We start from the raw sequence: 19,379 nt of genomic DNA, 5'->3' as shown, positions 1-19,379 counted from the left end.
CCCGCTACATTTTGAAATTCAAAATTAGGCAGACAGGTGTACAATGAGAGAAAAGTCTGCGGCACTGTTAGGTGGTTTAGCATGTGGTAATTAGACTGCAAAAATTATTCACATTATTTTATCAATATAAACAAGTAGGTTAAGTAGCTATTACATTAAATTTTAAAGATTATAACGCATACAAGGATTTGGACTGTGAACAATGTATTTAGCCTACTTTAATTCTAATTTATTTTAGCCTACACTCTACAAGGCTACAAATAGCCTAAATTACAAAAACAAAGTTCAAGGTTTTCATTCACATGAGTTCCAGCAGAAGTGTATGAGCAAGTGTGTGTGTGTGTGTGTGTGTGTGTGTGTGTGTGTGTGTGTGCATGCGTGGCCGGCCATGCAAATCTCAATTCATCAATCATGTTAAAAACACGGCATAAACTTGTTGAGTTACTTACATATTTTTTTTGTATTTTTCAGAGCAACTGACTAAAACTATAGTTTTTACAATATTTGCATGTCAAATTAACAAAATTCCTTTATTATGAGTATTACAGTATTTCTCAGTCTTTGTTACCAATATTTGTAGTTTTCACAAATAAATTTGATTAAAATCACATGTTGCTGTTGTAAATATAACAAAAACATTCTGTTAAGTAGTTTACAAAAGTTTAATGTGATTTAAACAAAATATATATGTTTTTGAGTTTACATTACTTTTCTGTAGGGATTTTACATAGTTTGTAAGTAAATTTCACGGTCATTTTTTACAGTGTATCGCTCCACATAGCCAACTCAAGCAAGCCAGCTGTTGGTTCTATTTTAGTGTGCTTGGCCTGAAGAAGAGCCACAGAGGCTCAAAATGTTACCATTTTTTAGCACACTCTTCTTTAGGTGACTAGTCTTTTGTTATTTTATCTCAAATTTTGCGTTTTGGTTTTTTATTAAAATAAGGGGAAATTAACCCATTCCTTTCCTTTTTTTTTGAAAGAGTCTTTTGTTATAGTTATCACACTTTTCTTTCATTTGTTTGATTGGATTTAAAACCAGGGGGATTAACCCATTCCTTTCCTTGATTTTGGAAAGCGTTTGAGTTCATTAAGTGATTCGGACACATTTAATTAAATTCATTTTATTTTATACACATATAAATAAATAAGTTCATCACAACAACTCATAAACAAACAACATGGAGGACGGGTGGACCACGGTGCGTTATGGCAGGAGATGCCAGCGTGCTCCTTGGCCTGCAAGGGACTGGGGGGATGGTTGGGCAGGGGGGATGGACCGTGCACGCTCCTTCTCGGGGAGAAGGAGGAATCAGTTCCCCTACCCTAACCATTTTTAGTTTATTTCATTTTATTCATAAAAAACATTAAAAATAAAAACATAAAAAAATACATAAAAAACAAAAAAGACAGTTAAAAACAACAGAGACTACTCAATCTCAGAATGGATGAATGGATGGGGGTGCGCCGTGGTAGGCGTCGCCAACGCGCCCGTCCGGATCGTTGGGACCAGTGGGATGGTCAGGATGAGGGTAGGAAGGACCGTGCGCCTCTCTTCCCTGTTAGGGGAGGAGCTCAGACCTGATGCCCTAACCCTAACCCTAGCAGTACATTTTTCCCTTTTCTTGACAGTTTTCCTGGACATGATTTGCTTTTTGCATTGTTTTTGTTGCTCTCATTAGCCTGAAAATAGTTCCACACTGCTGACATGACTCCTCGCTGACCTCCTTGTAGTCACGTGATGTAAACTGCATACTGCCATAAAGTGCCATCCGTGTTGTGGTATCAGTGGCAACTTTATGAGCACAAGAATGAGTACTCATGCCCAGTATTGACCGATATTCAAGACTGGTATCAGTTTCTGTCCATCCCAAATGTTTTATCTAAATTGGATTTTTAGTTACTGTTTGCTTTGTGTCCCTATCTGTTGCTGCTGTTGTCATTATTACTGCTTTGTTGTAGTTTCTTCTTCCTGTCATTAGTTCTGCTGCTGCAGCCAAAATAATCACTCTTTGAGAACAGATTAAGGTCTTCAGTTTAAACTTTGACACAGAGAAGGTCAAATAATTTACAGTGAGCCCATATAGTTCAATTTTAACAGATGCATTTGAAAAATGATTGTGCCATTTTTTTGTGTTGTTTTTGTGGCTATATTTTTGCTAAGGGTTGTATTGTTCAAATTAAATAGGATCATCATCAGCATTGTATTTAGAAAATTTATCGCCTGTGTATTATTAGAACATTCTGTCAACTTCTTTGTACAAAAGTGTTTTTTTCAACTGTGCCATTTGGCCTAATACCTGCAATCTCTTTGTCCTCCATTAGATGGGGTTAAACAGCTTTTAGTGAGAACATATGGTTTTATTTATGTGTCTTTTTTCAATATTCATAAATGCTGATTCACATGCCATTCAAAGCTCCTACTGTAAATGCTAGAAAGACCTTGTTGGCAATATGGTCTTTTTAAAAGAAGGCTTTGATGAAAATCTTCCTTAAACTTTCTCTGCCCAACATATGCAGGCAGCTGTACTGAAAGCCTTAACCACAATTTAAGATAACATTTATTTTGATACCAGGTGGACACATAAGTGTATTTGATGCATATAAAAATACTACACCATTTGCATAACAATTTAGTGTGATGCATTATTTGTGCATCTGAATGTCATGGATACAAAAGGGATCATGTTAGACAATCAATCTATTCCTCTTGTTAATTTCTCATTTGCCCCTCCCAAATCCTGTGTGTATCCAGCTGTCTCCCTCTGGTGTTGCATAAACCCATCCATAAAGCTGCTGTGAAATGAAGAAAACCCATGTAATGAAATTATCTATATCAATGGAGATCCTGTTGATTAAGATCCAAATTCCACAACTTCAAATACTGTCTCTTCCCAGAAGACAGATAGAATTCTAGACTGGGTAGTAAAACTTGGCTTTGTAATGACAAATCCCCTTTTGAAAATTCGCACATATCATAAAATAAACAACACTTCTGTATTTGTATTCCACTGACAGACCACAAATACATAACTGTTCTTTTTTTATGACATGTGCAAAAAAAAGACATCGCTTCTCTATTTGTGGTCCACTGAGGAACCACTGGGTTACTTTACTGTTTACTGATCTTTTAAAATAAATTTTATGGGGAAAAAAAGGCTTGGTAGTCACAGAAAAAACATATCAGCACAACATGGAATAAATTGTGGCCTGCACCATTTATTAACAGACTAATGTTTCTCTGGGGATGAAATATTGTATGTTGTCAATGAAGACAATTTCAGAAATGACTGTTGGGATGTCCTTGGCATTTCCACCCTACAATTTTTCCATCCATCCATCGTCATCTTCCGCTTATTCCTTACTATAGTAAGGAATAAAATATCAGAACACAGATCCAGGTATTGCATGCTTTTCCCAGAAAGAAAACTTCTACCTAAGCACCACTACCTGGAACATTATCCAGCATTAATACTGTGCTTTGGTCCACTTGTATCTTTCTGGACTTTGAGATTTGAATCCAAGCACAGTTATTTTAAACAAGTTGTGAGGCATACAAACTGTTCCAGAAACATAACTCTTTCTCTGGCCACTAAACACCAGCTCATGATTAGCCACAGTATTTTTTCATCAAGCTGTGAAAAAAACAATTTGAAGGTTGAACAAGTCTCAGCAGTCCCTCTTGATGTCCTGAAAGAAGAGGAAGCAATTAGTCTCAGTCAAAAGTGTCCTGATCTTACTGTTGTTAATCTTGCACACAATGTATATGTTGATGGCATCAACTTCAGAAGTGGCATGATAATAGTGCATGGATTTGTTGGTGGACTGCCAGACTTTGCTGAAATAGTGCACGTGTGTTTTGAAAGATGGAATCGCCTTCATCGTAAAAAACTGAGCTCATGGTACAGAGAACACTACAGATCGTTCGAGCTGGATCCCTCTCCAAGGGATGTTTCTGTGATTGAACTGAGTGAACTTGTGGATTGTTACCCCCTCTGTGATTACAAGGTTGGCCCTCTACGGATGGTTACTTTGAAAAGATACATACATTCCTAAGGTAATAAAAAGGAATACTCTCACATTTTGGGCAAAATAGTTTTTTTTCCCCCCTGACTTAGCTAACACAAGGCAATATAGACAAAATCAATTCTCACAAAGTATCTGACCAAATACCTTGGTTGATATTAAAATAATTTTATTGGGATGACTGTTGTTGCTTTCACAAAGTATTTCCAAAATGAGATTTTTGATCATCAGTAATGTGGTTATAATGATAGAGTTGGTAAAGTTAAAAAATGTAGTGTGATTATTTAGTTTTAATAATAAACCTGTTTGAATGTGAAAGTAAATCCAGTGAATCAGAAGATCTGGCAAGCGGATCTACATACCATTTAAACATTTTAAGTGATATGTCCGTTATAAGATGTCAAGAGACCAGTAAATAGTTGTTCTGCTATGTTTCAACTTATATTCTCTCTTTCAGAGTAAGAGTTGGATTTGACAGTAGAGAGCAATGTCTACTCAAGCAAAGCTTCGGATTGTTCTAGGAGAAGATAATTGTATGAAGCTCACTCTACCCTCTGGAATATCGGACTCTGTTGACAGTCTAAGACTTGAGATCCAGAAACAATGTGGAATTGAAGGAGATTTCAGACTGCAGTACATGGACCATGATTTTGACCAGTTTATGAACCTGACTTCAACAGCAGATATCCAAGACAAAGGAACAGTAAAGGTGATAATGTCAACTGAGCGGTCTACACAGCCACCTTTTGATGCAGCTTTTGGCCCAGATAGCTCTCCTGCGGACACTGATATACTGTCTTCCTCTGAGTCAACCAACTCAACCTCATCACTGAGACTTCAAGGCTGGCCACGCAACTTCCCCATTCCTGCATTCACCTACGATGTAGAGATTCAGCTGTCAAAAGCAAACCGGGAATTCCTTGCAAATGGCAAGCGCCTGAGCCCAAATCCCAAACTCAAGTCGGACATTCTGGATGCTTTGGCTTCTGAAATAATAAACTACACACCATACCCTTCAAATGCACAGTTTGATGATGTTGCAGAAGCATTGATTGTTAAACATCCATGCTTAAAGGAACAGGGCTCTGTTACTGGATTCTACGGTTGGAAGATCAGCTTAAAGTACAAAATGGGCAACTATCGCACTAGGCTTAGGAGTATGGGATGCCCAGAGCTGAGCATCAACTCTATGAAAAACAGAAAATGTGGCACATCCAGTAGTCCGAATCAAGTGAAGAAACCAAGGCGAGCGGAAGTCAACTTCCTTCCTGATTTCCCAGCTGGAGAAGACAGAGAGAGTCTTGAGAAGGAGCGACTGGAGCTGCTTTCTGAGGTCAAGAAAAGGAACAACCATCAGGTGATAAAGCAGAAAATGGAGAAAACCTTCGCTCATCGGCGCTATGAGGTGATTCAAGATATGCCCTTCATCGCTGAATTCAAACGTAGATGGCCGGCTCTTTTTGAGGAACATGAGGCAAGTCTTGAATTTCAATTTCCCAAGCATGTTATCATGGCTTGGTCTTTTGAATAGTTGTAGCTTGTATAACATATGACTAACTTATTTCTTTTTATGTTTTCTTTAGGAGCTTTGAAACTCCCAACTAACTACCATTTTTCTTCTATAGTTCGGTTTAGCCTCTTGGAGACTGACTATTTATTTATGTCCTTATTCATTCATGTATTTATTCTTGCAGGTTCTACTTCTACATTTTGTTACCATTTTTTCTCCGAACATGTTATTTATTCTTTGAAACTCTTCTGAAACACTCTGTGCACTCATGCTCTGAAGAATGCAACATAAATGATAAATAACTAATTTTTAAATTATTTTTGCTGTATTAAAGGAAAACACTAACTTATTTTTTAATATGCTTGATCAAACCCTTCCAGAGAGTAATGTCAGATGATACATATCCGAGTTTTGAAAAGTTTGATCAAGCATATTTAAAAATAAGTTGGCGTTTTCCTTTAAAAAATATGTAAACCTTCCTCTGTATTTTGTTTTTGTCTGGTTTCAAATGTGCCTAGGTGTGTGCAGAATTCACACGCATTACAACAATGCCGCTCATCCCCAAGTTTATGATGAAGTTGGACCACTACATGGACAGGTTGTCTAACGTGTTCTGGAAGAAAGGAGGAGCAGCGGGACACAAAATTAGAAACATTATGGCTGTCATTGACCAGGTGTGTGAATAGTTACTTGTATATTATTACATGGCTCTACATAATGCGGCTTCTTCCACATCATATGGCTGAAAATCAAACCTTGTGATCAGAGTCTGACCAAACATCACAGCTCTCCGCTTGTCTCGATGGCAATGCAAGCCGGCTACACATTACTTTTTGGGAATATTGTCAGTGTTTTTCCTGTTGTGTTTTGCAGAATGACTCCATCACAACAAGGAGAGCTTGCAGCCTCCAAGCTGTGGCTGTGTACCTCAATGAAGACCCTGAAAAGTAATTACATTTTATAATATTTCACAGAAAGTCAAGAAATGTAATGTTCAAAAACATAGCGGCGTCGGCATCTGTCTTTGGAAACTCAAAAATGTACCATGCAAACTAAGAAATTCTTGAAAAATCAAATTTGCTGAGTATCCTAAACTAACATTTTGTTGCATGACCATGGTTTCTGATAACTGCTTCACATCTGTGGTGCATGGAGTCAACCAACGTGTGGCAACGGTCAACAGGTATTGCGGTCTAGGTCAATTGTACTAAATTCCACAATTCCTCTGCGTGTTTTTGAACATTACATTTCTTGACTTTCTGTGAAATATTATAAAGTTTAATTACTTTTTCCACGTTACTTGCTTTGAAATAGAATGTGCAATGTCTCCAATGCATTTGTGTTCATTAAAGTGCAATTTCTTTGAAGAATTTTGACATCTACTCACCTTTTTAAAGACACTGCTATTATTTTGAACACAACTGTATCACTAATAGACCACTGGCTCAGCCCGTCACATTTAATTTAATTTTTGACAATTGCCTGCCCCCACCCCCCTTTTACTAAATGAATGTTCTGCCTCCACAGAATTCAACTCTATTTCTCATGGAGCACAATTCTAAGTGTGTGTAAATTGCAATTGGCTGCTATAGTTGTGTTGTTTGTAGGCTAAGTTATTCACTCTGATTTCAGACGGGCCAGACAAAAAGCTCTTCCGTCATATTGCAAGAGCCAACCCCTGTGCTCTGCACAAGTGTCATAACTACCGAATATATTGTTAACCGCAAATTTAAAGGGGTGACGGTGGTCATTTTGGAAATTTTCTTCTTTTCACACAGGGGCCTCCTGGGGACCAAAAAATTGGTAAAGAATCTTGCCTGTTTTGTCTGTTTTTTAGAGCGAGAGCCAAGAGGACATCTCAGTGGACCAGCGGGTAATGGGCATCTACGTGGTTCAACATCCAGGAGCAGATGCTGAAGACTACCCAGAAGATGTTGGCATCATGGTCGAGGGTGTGCAAGTGCTTCAGGGACTTAAAGATGTTGCCAGTGCTTGTGCCCTCCTCTTTGGAATCATCTATGATCTGAACTTGAGCTACCCATCTGACCTCAGGTACACTTTTGAGTTTATTCAGAAGATCCTGATGGAGCTTGATGCACAGAGGCTTTCAGACAAAATCCAGGTACTCAAAAACAAACTGCTGGATTGAGTACAGCTTGCTGGAGCAGTGGTTTGACTTTATTGCATCTGTGGTATTGTTTTTATGTTATTGTTATCAACATTGTTCTGTTTACAACAGTAGGTGTTTTTGCAATTCAAGAGTTGTAATATTTGTGCTTGACACCATTGTTTGAGCTAAATGTGGGTTTGAGCTCTAAAGTGTTTTATTGTCAACTTATTAGAAACTTCTTTGAAAATATCTGCTGCGTGTTGTGGTCTGGGTTTTAATGTTTTAGACTCTGACATGGGAAGGATCTTTTAGTATTTTGTACCTTTTGAAACACTTGCAACAATAAAAGTGCTGCTTTGACACATTCTGCACAGTGAACATTGCAGCCTCATTCATTTTGTCAGATATGTATGTTGATTTAACTTAACTTAGGGGGGTAGGGAGTGGCACAGAAAAATATTTGCGGTGAATAGGTTCACACATTTTTATTAAACCAAGGCAGTTTGAGGGAGACTGTAACAAAAGTGGAGAATATAGAGGGATACAAAAATAGGTTGAACTTAAAACAAACAAAAACAATTAAACTGGCCAGAAATGTTTTACAGTGTTTTTTTCTTTTGTGTTTGAACTGTTAAACATGTTTAACAGTTCAAACACAAAAGAGATTTGTTGAATTTGCATAAAAATGTTTCTTCAAGTGGTTCCACATAACTTTGTTAAGTAGATATTAATGAAGACTATTGAGTATATGTTACTCAATATTATTTAGTCGGTACTACTAGAAACTACTGAGTATAATTCACTTAATATATTTTATTAATATCTCCTTAAATATATTGAGTGTAATTTACTCTATATTGTTAAGTTGCTGTTAATAGAAGTAATTGAGTAAAGTTAGATCTATATTTTTGAGTAAATGGTAATAGTAATTACTGAGTATAATTTACTCAATACTTTGTAGTAATACCTACTTAACAATATAGAGTACATTATGCTCAATAGTCTTCAATAATAGCTACTAAAAGTTGCGTGGAACCACTTGAAGAAACATTTTTACGTAAATCCAACAAATCTTTTTTTTTAGTGTAGTAAGGGTCGCAGGGGGTGGAGCCTATCCCAGCGTCAACGGGCGAGAGGCGGGGTTCACCCTGGACAGGTTGCCAGTCCATCGCAGGGCCAACATAGAGAGACAAACAACCATTCACACTCACATTCATACCTATGGTCGATTTAGAGAATCAATCAGCCTAGTCCCCAAATTGATGTCTTTGGACGGTGGGAAGAAGCCTGAGTACCCGGAGAGAACCCACCCAGACACAGGGAGAACATGCAACCTCCACACAGAAAGATCCCGTGCCCGAGCCGGGACTCGAACCCGGAACCTTTTTGCTGTGAGGGGACAGTGCTGACCACTGCACCCTCCTACAATTTTTGTTCGAAATAAATGTTGATTGATGACTTGTTAAGTTACCACCTTTTCTGTCCCACATGCCCTCCATCAACTAAACTGAACTCACTTTCTCTTTGTTTCTGGTATTGCAAACATTTTCTTTTAATTTCTGCCAGTGGTTTCCTTTGCTGCAGCTGTCCTGGCATCTGTAAAGACAGTGCACCATTGCAAGCCCTAATATTACCTGTCAGCCATGGTATGGCTTAATAACCATTATATGTCAGCCAGCCTTTTCCCTGGGGTCCAGACGTTGTGCACCCAGCTCATGTAAATGCAGGCTCTTTTGTTTCTAACTCTGTCATTCACTCACGCTCCTCCACCCTCACTGCAGCAACGATGATTGTACTTGGACTGTGTGTGTGTGTGTGTGCGTGTGTGTGTTATTTGCTGACTAAGCTTTGATATGATGTCATGATCATCAGCACTGAGATTCACTGTTAGATTTTTTTTTCATTCTTCTTCTCCATTTTTAATTTCAGATGATGCTTTATCTAATTCTCCAAGAAAAATCTATGAAATATTCCTGCTTGCTGTCTTTCTGTCATTTATTGGCAAGGTAAATATATACTTATGGCACATATCAGACCGTAAGTTCACTGACATGTTTCGGAGGAAAAAATGATGACAGAAGCAAATACTCAGAGTGTGACCAATGAAGTGCACAAAACAGATTACAGCAATGTTTCAGTCTTTGGTCTATAGGTAGGTTGTTCCACAAATGACAGCAACAAAAGATGAGGGCAGGTTTACAATGTGTAGTTTAAATTTTAGAAATTGCCAATAGCCTCTGGGCAGCCAATTTACTAAGTTTGTACAGTGATAAAAGATTTGATGGTTATCTTTGACCTAAAACGCTAAATGCTGATTCAACAACAGAATGGTGAAGTTAAATGTTTCAGAAACTAATTTTTGCAGTGATCTAAAATAGAAACTGGTGAGCTGTTTGTTTATTGTCACCCTGGTAGCAGTGTTCTAGATCATCTGAGAGCATTTGATTATTGCCTTTGACAAATCTGTGTCCCAGACAATGGTCATTTAATTTGTAACAGCGTGGTGCTGTTTCAGGCTAAACTACAGTCCAAACTGCTCTTCAGGTGTTTTTATGACCAAACAGGAAGTGTTTGCACCCCTTCAATTGCTGAGTCAATTATGCTGAATATTCTCAATTTTTCCTTGCCTTTTCTCTTGAGATTTCCAACTGCAATATGTGATAACCGGGCTTTCATACCTCTGTACTCATTCTCTACAGCAGTGGTTCCCAACCTTTTTTGTCTTGTGTACCCCTTGAGCCTTTTTGTCATACCATGAGTACCCCTTCACTCATACCTGTTCATGATTCTCCAAAAGTAGAACATAACACAACTGAATATTCAACACAAGTCATTTTCTTTCATCTTCTTAAATTGAACATTTAATATTCAGGCATTATCTTCTTATTTAACTCAAATTAAACATAAAATTATGTTGCCTTCAAGGCAATACAAATTCTAAATATAAGAAACAATATTATAGTAAACATTTGTATTATTAATACTGTATTATTAATACTAATATATTATTATTATATTGTTATTATTCATGGAGTTATTTGCCAGGATTTCACCGCAAAAGTAGCACTGAGGCTGCGGTGGGTCCGCAGACATCGAAGTGAATCCATATAAAATATAGTTTTCACGATACTGCCTTGGTTTAGGTTTAGAATCTTTCCTGCGTTTGTCGGCAGGCTCTTTTCCCCTCCAGGATCCACAGCAACTGGATGTTTCAGCCATTTATCCATGTTTACCTGCAGGTAAACAAGTGCCCACTGTTTGATTTTGGTATGGCTGTGCCACAGGTAATTGTCTCCCCAGGGAAACAAGTCATAGCGCACACGTACCATTTTATTGACGGACTTATGAATTGACTAAGAATATTTTTTATTATCGTGGAAATAAATTCTTAATTTTTCCACGTACCCCCTGCAATGTGCTCACGTACCCCTAGGGGTACGCGTACCCCTGGTTGGGAAACACTGCTCTACAGTACAAGAGGGGCTTCACATGTCTGACTCACGTGACCAAATATGAGGCAGGCACGTGTATTTTTCCACAACATATGAATGTGCAGCATGAACCCAAGCACATTATAAAGTTTGGTGCTCAGACGTATGGACTAGGGTAGGTGGGGGTGTACTAAAAGTGGGGATGGACAAAATTTAAATCCTGCCTGGAAGTCTCTTACACACCATGGGACCAAGAGTGTGTTAACAATGTGCTCTGTTGTAGGGATCTGCTTAAGAGATTAAAGGCAGGAGTTAAAAACAAGGCAGTAGACTTTTGAGGTCTGGTCAGCAGGCATGTGTTTGTCAATGTGTCTGCATTTCTGATTATGTACAACATTAAGGACATGACAGCTGGCCAATAATTTCCCACGGTAAATAACTCAACTTGTAGAGATGAAAAAAATATTCCCTGTCATTAATTTGCACACACAAACAGCAGCAGCATCACAAATACAGTGATAACCTGCATGGTTTCACACAGCTCATAAAAAGGTCTGCGCTGTAAATCAACCCACTTCCATGAGAGTTTACCCAAAAATGGGAAAAGTTATAGTTGAATCAAGTATGGTTGAAACAAGTCACAGGTCTTTTCCTTGTCACTATTGCCTGTCTGCAGTCTGTCAGATATGTTTTGCACCCACCTGCCCATCTGATGACTGATCTCTGACTTCCATTTTTAGTATGTGTTGTCTTTGGCAGTGGGACTGAGAGCATGAACTCTTTTTGACCTTGTCATTGCAGTGAAAGATTGGAGACACACACACACACACACACACACACACACACACACACACACACACACATACATACACAGAGACAGAAAGAGAGAACAAAAGACTCATCTCTTATTAGTTTCTCTTGGGGTATTGAGGAGAAAGTAGACCCAACATTGAAACCTCAGGGCAGAACCCAGGGAAAGGCTTAAGAGCAGGGAGAAAGCAGAAAGGAAACCCAGAGCAGACTTAGCTTTTCATTTAAAGATACTCATCTATATATCTGGGTTTTAAAGTCACTCTTGATTAAGTCCCTTTTCAGCTTTTTATTGAATACTGTATTGTTTGCCTGGTCATTCCTCGCCCTCCTGTCCTTGATAAATTTTTCCTGTGGGCACCCTGCTAGGAAGTGAGGAGCTGTGCACTTACTCTCATCTTGTTAATAATTTAGAAATTTCTTATGCATTATTCAGCATGTACCCTCAAACATGCATTGCTTTTGTCTACTGTGATTTGTCCCCTTGATGATATAGGAAATTGTCCTCTGTCTATGTCCTGGTGAAATCATACTTGCTCCTTTCATATCACTTAGGCTTTTTGTCAGCAGGTATATACATTTCAATTTTATACTAAACAAGGCTTCATCCAACATCTTGTTTAATTTGCATTAACATGATGGCAACATATTTTCACAGCAGTTACAAATCCATCTTGTGGACATAGAGCAACCATGATGCCACACAAACACTATTGATCATACAAACATGTAACATGAATGTCAGATGCATGTAGTCTAACTACACACATGTTTCTAAAAAGGAACATGTCCCAAAATAAGTCCCACATTGATCCAGACTCAAATGTTCTTCATGTCCTAATGATGCCTTTTGGTATATGTTCCTCAAGTACTTGTTCTGATGTAATTATGCACAACATTTACTTCTTTGCATATGTGTTGGGTTATAATTGTGTTTGGATGCAACACAACATGTTAACTCTTTTATTCCAATACCATGAACAGACTTTTGTGAAGGTGTCAAAATCTCTAGGCCTCCTAAAATCACTCCAGCACAGAGTCATGACTCTGTGTTTCCTGAGTTCTTAGTCTGCTCCCTTGTGTAGGGTGTGTGGTCTGCAGCCTCACACTAACACCACTTTGCATGTAGCTGTTTTGTACATGTATATTATGTTGCATTTATTTGATACATACCTGTCATATTTTGAACTACTTTAAACTTCCTTAAAGAGTATTTATTTAATAGAAATGAGATGAATACATAACAGAAATATATTGTAAGTGTTGGATAGATCAGTTGTTGATTGGTATTGCCCAGAGAGAGCAGGCGCAGTTTTTATGACATCAGGGAAAGAAGACATTGTTGTGTGGTTGTCGTGGTAATATTGTGTTTGTAAGAAATAAACAGAAGAATTGCTCCTGGTGTTCCAACATTGTATGTTCGTGATTTTTTCTCAACTGTAGGATGTTATCAAAACTATGAGTGACCCTGACCTTATCAGTGCAAGAAATCTGCAGAAAACAGGTATGTTGCAACTAAATTCACTTCTGAAAAATTAAAAAAATATATTTTGTGTCAATGGTGAAGGTCTAGTTGGGTTTTGGTTCAAAACACAATTACTTTGGTAAACAAATTTCGATTAAAGATGATCAAAAAAGCAACTCAAACATGTATCCATTTTTTTCCATAAATGTACGACGCTATTCTGTTTTGTGGGATTTGCTGAAATACTGATTGCCTTTCATGTTATAATATAATCCAGAAGATCCAACAAGATAAGATAAGATAAACCTTTATTTGTCCCTCAGTGGGGAAATTGGCCCTGTTACAGCTGCAGAAACAAAGAAGTAGCAGCAGAACGAGTACAGACCAATAAATAGACAGTAAAAACTATAATACACTTTCATTCACTCCCATAAACTACAATCAACTACATTAAATACTAGCAGCATAAGTGTTGGCTATTGCACAGTAAAGTGCTAAGTATTGAAGTAATATGATGCTACAATTTCTGAAAAAACACATATGGGAGGGAAGTTTTCAGAAAACCAGGACATCTGAGAGAATTTAATAAGTGGATTATATGATGGAGTTGGCTTTTAAGGATTTTACACTGTACATGAGAATTAAATATATTTAGTCTGTCCCTGTATATGTTGATATTCAAAATTTTGATTTAGCTCCTTCTTGTCATTGTATTCTTTTTCTTTTTTTTCTGTAACTGTAGTACAATTGTTCTGCTTTGCGTTCTCTCAGCAGGCAGTGCAGGTGTGTATGGTCCCCCATATGATCATGCTGTAACTCATTCTGAAATGCATGGGATTGTTTTGTGACACAGGGAGCTTTTTAAAAGCCGCAAAAAAATCCCCACAACTCCTGTAATATTCCCACATCTCTCCAATATATCAGTAAATCTTCCTACTTGTGTCTGCTTTTATGGGCTTTTTCCTCATCACACTCCTTTCACGACGCTCCTCCTCCTCCATTACTCAGCTTCTTCCCGTGCAGGTTCGTGTTGATTTATGGCATAAACATCCAGATAAACATAATATGAAGATTAAGGTTTGAACTGTTATCATTGCTTTGAATTGCTGTTCATTCTCCATGCTCACATGCTAAAATCTCAGTTCTATAAAATTCATTGTTAATCATTAGAACACCCCAATATTCTTTATAACCAAGGTATTTTTTACTATAGGGATATGAAGTAAATGTCCTGCCTTCTCTTCTGCTCAGATTCTCCCTCAGTGTTGCTAGCTAAAGATTCACCATTATTATTGCCCTGTCTCTTGCTGCTGCTGTCACCACCACAATTAAATCTGTCTAATTGCAGATGTTTCTGTCAATGTGCGTAAGCGTGTGCATGTCAGTGTTCATGTTGTGGCCAGTCTTGCTGGAGCCAGACAACCATTATTCTATCTCTCTCAAACCACAAGCAACAAACACAGGCATGGGATGTACACAGTGTAAAGTTTGATGCAACGCCAAAGACCTTTCATGGGAAAATATTACATACAGGAATGGGACATTTGGCTGGCAAGTTTTAAATTTGGCAAAAATCTGTATGCAGATAAAACTACAGTACTTTGAGTTTGTTCCAAGGAAGGGATAATGGCTCCTGGCCTGCAGATATGTAGTCTAATAGATAAACACAGTGAGGCTTCAGCAGATCTCTGGTGTTTAGGTTGGGTCTTGAGGCTGACATGGGAGAGGTTTGAAGAGTTAGGGGTCACACAATCCATTATTACAGACCAAAGTGACACAGCTAGCAGTATTAAATCATGCTGTTCATCTCCCCTGACTTCAGAAATGTGTTAGGTGTGGTATGGTAATGGTATGACAGTTTAAGCAACATAACTCACTAACAATTTGCAGAAGCTGCTCATCTGCTGTGATGTCGTGAAAGCAACAGATGATTTTTCTCCAACAAATGTTATACAGCTTTCTCTGCAGTAAACCCAGGAGTAATATACACTTGTTTCTACAAACATAGCTACATGTCTCTGTCCCCTTCCATGTCTCTCTGCGCTGCTTCTCCCTTTTCCTTTACTCTTGCTGTAAAGTGGCTTTGTTTGGTGCTGTGGTGTTTACTTTCCTCACCCATGGATTCTGCCAAAAAGACATTGGCCCTGTTCTTGGTGTGGGCCATCCCCATTTCTCTGCTGTGTGCTGTCCATATTCACATTCCTACTGAATCACAGCTGGCTAATGAAATTCAGGCTATAATTACCCACAGAACGCCTCCACAAAAACTACTTGAATGACCTGAGAAAAGTCACAGAACTTCTACTGGTAATAACAGTGGGCAGAGTTTTTTTTAACAGTATGGTTTCCTTTGAGTTGACACATAAATGTAACAAATCTTTGAGACTTTCAAGCTTTGAGTTTTCAAACAAACAAAAAACGTTGTTTTGCTGTCTCCAATTTGATGAATGAACACAACATTTGCTACTGTATACTGTTACGTGTGGGGAGGAAGTAGACCAAGGCGCAGACAGTGGTCAGGTGCACAAGAGGTTTTTATTAGGAGACGGGGGAACTTGACAACTGTAGACTTGAGACTGTAGACAGGGGGACTTGACAACGACTGACGTGAGAGCATAACAAGTTGCAGAAGCATGACACGGCACAAAACACGACAATGGACCAACAACCTAACAGGGGAAAACACACGGGTTAAATACAAGAGGGGAAACAAGACACAGGTGGTGCAATCACCCAGGTGAGACACATGAGGTAATGACAGGAGGGAGGACAGGAAGAGAGGACATTACTACAAAATAAAACAGGAAGCACGAGACAGGGACCGTGACAGTATACACTTTTAAAAGTCATCCAATCACTTTCAGCTTCCTGAAACAGAACAGCTTACAGCTGAAAAACATTTAAAAATCTATACTGAGAATGGTCAAGCTTATGAACTCCAACTCAAGTCATTCTTTCTTTCTTGTAGCAGAGACGTCTGACTTGGACTGAACAGTTGATTCAGTTTTTTCACCGTAGCCTGCATCTCTGTCTTGTTCAAAGTCTAATTTAATAAATTGCCCCACCAGTGTAGCCTGCCTCAAGTAAGTCCTGCTCATCTACCCTTGCTTTTTTGTTAGTTGTCCCACTTACCTTACATGAATCATAGCAGCAGGCATGTAGCAGAGGAGGAAGTGATCAACAGTGTATGGACAGTTTAAAGAAGAATTATAAAGTCCAATCTGTGCCAGTACCTTCAAGACGCTGAGCCAGTATGTACTGGAAATTGAAAAAATGTGTTCAAAATGAGTTGTTTGTGCTTTCCTGCCCAACACTACTGTGGCAATTCAAGAAATCAGAATGTAGAATTATCAGGACATTTCTGTCTGCTCAGAATATCAAAATATTTTCATTACATTAATTGTCAGTTTCTGATCATAATGAAGCTGTACAAAATAAATCATCCTTTTACATTTGTATTTAACACTTAATCAATCAATAGCTTTTAACCACAATTCTATTATGTCTTCAACTGATGGTGAACTACCTGGCTTTTGAGAGAAAAAAAAAACAAAACAGACCACTGCTGATAAAATATTGCCTTAAAATAATGTGCATGCATGTTTGTTTCATGAATTTGCATGTGCAAGTAGGTGTGGTTGGGAGTTACAGACTAAAACCTCTGTTTTGGCGGGTGGCATGATCCACCTCTAGCTTTGTTCAGATGCAGGATGTCTTGTTGGTGTAGTTTCTCGTGAAAAGGGGCTCTGTCCAAAATAAAAATGTGATCTGAGTGTTCACTCAGTTACATGCAGCAGGCCATCAGGATTCAGGAGTAGACAAAGACCAGCACTGATATGCAAACATGTACAGAGATCTGAAATCATTCAATTGTCAAAGAGGGGAGAAGGGAGGAATTTTTTATTTAATAGATCAGTGATGTAATCACCCTAACCCAAGATGACAGGAGTGATAGTCCTACAGATAGTTAACTTGCTGCTTGGCTTTTTTTTCCTCTTCAAAAGGTGCCAACAGTTTGGTACCTATGGTGAATAGCCACCATAGGTATGCTGGATCATTAAAAAGCAAAAGTAAAACCCATAAAACCTTGTGAACATCCGGTTCCCTCATCTCGATGTCAGTCAAAATACTGAATGTGCTCTCAACCAAAGGATTAGCCTAACCCTGTAGCCTACAGTATTTCTATGTTTGATTTTCTACAGCATGATCTTACCCTATTATGTTTGATGGCAGAGCAACACATCAGCAGCACTAAAAACACTAAAAACACCCACTAAACAGTGTCCCAGCCCCCCCCCCCCCCCCCCAACACCCATGAGGCAGCTGAGCCAGACAGCCTGGAGCCGGTTTTCACATCCACACCATTCAAAACCTGGTCCTGGACTGTTCTTGCTGTCAATGAGCGCGCAATATGAGCATCACCTAATTTCACCCCTGAACATGCATGAAATTCACTGTAATTCGCCACACTTGTCCAGTCTGGCTAAACATTCACTAATCAAAAAAAAAAAAAAAAAACACCACAAAAGTCTATAGCACCACCTTGGGAGCCACACAACTCAAAGATAATTTTTTTATAATTTGGAGCACTATAACTCCTCCCACAAATCTCCCACAAACATGGGACCAACACCGTTGGACTTGTCTCATCAAGACCAACAATTCCTACACTCTGACCCCTCACCTGTCTACAACAGAATGTCCACAAATTGGACAAAACTGTCAAAATGAGGACTTTTTTTACTCCCCGAACAAAATCTATCTCCTCCTGGACCATTAATGCTATCGCTTCCAAACTTTGGAAGATTACTCTCCCAACTGTGCTGATCAAACAATAATAATTTTCATTGTAATAAGTCACTCGCTGTCCATTTTACAAGCTGTCAAATTTGGCAAGACACATTTTACGCTTACAATGGAAGCCTATGGGGAGACGGTGTCCTCTCAGGTACATACTGTCAAACAAACACTTCTCACGTCTACACCATCCATCCCACAGCTCTACCAACCACACCACTGCATTCCTGACAAAAACCCCTCCAAAAACATGGTGTTCTGTGTCCCTCTGGACCAGCGTATGCCGACTTCTTCCTCTTGTCCCACTCCAGTCCTGGTGCTCCTCCTCTCTCTCCACTCTAGCACAGATCAGAGACAGAGCAGTGGGGGAGGGGTTCTTAAAGGGCCAGCTCTCAGCTCTGCTCTCACTCTAGCACAGATCAAAGACAGAGCAGTGGGGGAGGGGTTCTTAAAGGGCCAGCTCTCAGCTCTGCTCTCCACTCTAGCACAGATCAGAGACAGAGCAGTGGGGGAGGGGTTCTTAAAGGGCCAGCTCTCAGCTCTGCTCTCACTCTAGCACAGATCAGAGACAGAGCAGTGGGGGAGGGGTTCTTAAAGGGCCAGCTCTCAGCTCTGCTCTCACTCTAGCACAGATCAAAGACAGAGCAGTGGGGAGGGGTTCTTAAAGGGCCAGCTCTCAGCTCTGCTCTCACTCTAGCACAGATCAGAGACAGAGCAGTGGGGGGAGGGGTTCTTAAAGGGCCAGCTCTCAGCTCTGCTCTCACTCTAGCACAGATCAAAGACAGAGCAGTGGGGGAGGGGTTCTTAAAGGGCCAGCTCTCAGCTCTGCTCTCACTCTAGCACAGATCAGAGACAGAGCAGTGGGGGAGGGGTTCTTAAAGGGCCAGCTCTCAGCTCTGCTCTCACTCTAGCACAGATCAAAGACAGAGCAGTGGGGGAGGGGTTCTTAAAGGGCCAGCTGTCAGCTCTGCTCTCCACTCTAGCACAGATCAGAGACAGAGCAGTGGGGGAGGGGTTCTTAAAGGGCCAGCACTCAGCTCTGCTCTCACTCTAGCACAGATCAGAGACAGAGCAGTGGGGGAGGGGTTCTTAAAGGGCCAGCTCTCAGCTCTGCTCTCCACTCTAGCACAGATCAAAGACAGAGCAGTGGGGGAGGGGTTCTTAAAGGGCCAGCTCTCAGCTCTGCTCTCACTCTAGCACAGATCAGAGACAGAGCAGTGGGGGAGGGGTT

The sequence above is a fragment of the Aulostomus chinensis genome, chromosome 9 (assembly GCF_037954235.1).
Source record: "Aulostomus chinensis isolate RoL2024-O1b breed Wild chromosome 9, RoL_Achi_v1.0, whole genome shotgun sequence".
In the NCBI taxonomy this organism is placed as follows: Eukaryota; Metazoa; Chordata; class Actinopteri; order Syngnathiformes; family Aulostomidae; genus Aulostomus; species Aulostomus chinensis.
Note: the sequence above shows the minus strand (reverse complement) of the source record.